Below are 2,034 nucleotides of genomic sequence, written 5' to 3'. Positions count from 1 at the left end.
CTTGGAATATTGAGGAAGTAGGAATCACGTGATGATAAGAGATATTCTTGGAACAGGAAGCCCAACTCATTAAAATAACGAAAAAGACTGATCTTTTTCTCATTGTTTTACACGACTTGTTGTCAGGTCTAAAGCAGGGTTTGCAACGGTTTTTCAATTTTCCATCCTGCCTTTTTTTGGTCGTTTCTTCCTTCCTCAAAATCCCCCTCCCTTTCCCCCTAAACTTTCCTCTTCGCTCTTATAGGCGTTCACTGGGTTGCCTGTATCATGCACAGAGGCCTAGTACAGCTGAAAAAGTTTGCAATGTTAGCCAAAAGATAATGGAATGAACACAGAAAAGAATGATCCCGTTAACTCGTCTAAGACGATCTTCTCCCTTAAGGTGTTCTCTACATAAAATTAAAATAATTGCAGGTTCTGCAGTTTGTAGGTCATAAAATAAACAGTTTGCGTTATGCATGTCATACTACTTGTGAATTTGATCTTGCGCCACGACGCAACAAGATCAAATATCCCAATGTTCTTAGTCAGAATCACCAATTAATTTTCTTATCTTTTTACCATCCTCTGTTATTACATCATTTACTGGGGTGGTTGTTAATTTTTCTTGTCAGAAAATGCAGAAATTGCGCAATAGTACCCAGAAGTCTTCATGAGATCCAACGGCAGTAAACTTCTTGTCGGCAAACTTTGCCAGGAAAGATAGGAAAGCATAGCTCTACTTTTCGCGAATCGATATCTTGTATGACTGATAACGTCTGATCGAACCAATACAGGCTTATAAGCAACCGACTAGGAATAAATCCTTTTTCACTAAAAAGATTGCTTTATTGTTGAAGATTTAAATCTAATAAAAAATAAATAAATTTTAAAAAAAGATTTAAAAAAAGAAAAATCTCATGTGGATACGATGGGGTTCGAACTAACCGAAAGAAATAAAAAAAATCGATTCTAATTTGCCATACCCCCGAGACATCCGCAGAGCTGAGGCGTCGTATGGACTTCGGACCTGACGGCGATTAAATCCTTCTGCCCTTGGGTGTACGAATTACGCAAGAAAATGTTCTAGCCGAAGCATCAGGGGAGAGACCAGCCGTCCCCCAGACCATATCGGCTAATCCCTTGCATCTCTGCCACGCACGGAATCGGTTGAAAACATAATGTCAAAAAGTCTAGTCTATTTGGTGCATTGTTTTCACGGCTATTGTTATGCTGATTCACCTGGAACCGTAGTCCAGTGGATAAGTCGTTGTCGTTCAAGATACTGAGTCAAGCTCGTCTCAGGAAGGTTAGCATTTGGATGGGTGACCTAAACATTATACCTACTAATGCTTTCTTTTTTTTTATTTTTTATTTTTAATATAATAAAATATAGAATAGTGAAACTTTTCTATTTTTGAGTGACCGGCCTATTGCTGTCTAGCCACATCCATCAAATAGTGAAATCTAGTTAAGGAAAATCCCTGAAAAACTGAGCCTTGAATTTCAGCAACTAAAGGAAAAAGAATATGCGTAGACATTAATTTCCGAAACGTGATTTGCAGCCCCACCCCCAATCAATTACTTTGATAAATTAGACATTGATTGACGTCTGTCACGTGAATAGACTTTACAAAGGATCTCTGTATTATATGTCTGCGGAAGACTCTTGAGTAGTCCGCGAAGACCGATGGGTACAATTGCGCAATTTTGGGATTTCTGGCGCAGGAACTATGGAGACACGCAACACATTTTTGTACTGGGCCGCCACAGGCAACCCACTATTATCACAGTTTTTAGTGGCATGGCCTTACTTATGCGGCTGCCATGTTTATTCTCATAAGAATAAAAACCTTTGTTTAACCCGCATAAATTTATTCTCAAGAACTTGAATGCGAGGCCACGTGCGGGAAAATCCATTTTACCTGTCAAAATGAACCCCTCGGCTTAAATTTGTCTTCGTGAGGCTAGCATGGAAATACCAAAGAAATGTCACAAATTCCATTGAGAACAAATGTGATTTCTTTTGTATTTTCCTGTTAGCTTCGAATCCAA

The sequence above is a fragment of the Actinia tenebrosa genome, unplaced genomic scaffold (assembly GCF_029948245.1).
Source record: "Actinia tenebrosa isolate PJP-AT-01 unplaced genomic scaffold, QUT_ActTen_1.0 PGA_scaffold0__85_contigs__length_37466705, whole genome shotgun sequence".
NCBI lineage: Eukaryota > Metazoa > Cnidaria > Anthozoa > Actiniaria > Actiniidae > Actinia > Actinia tenebrosa.
Note: the sequence above shows the minus strand (reverse complement) of the source record.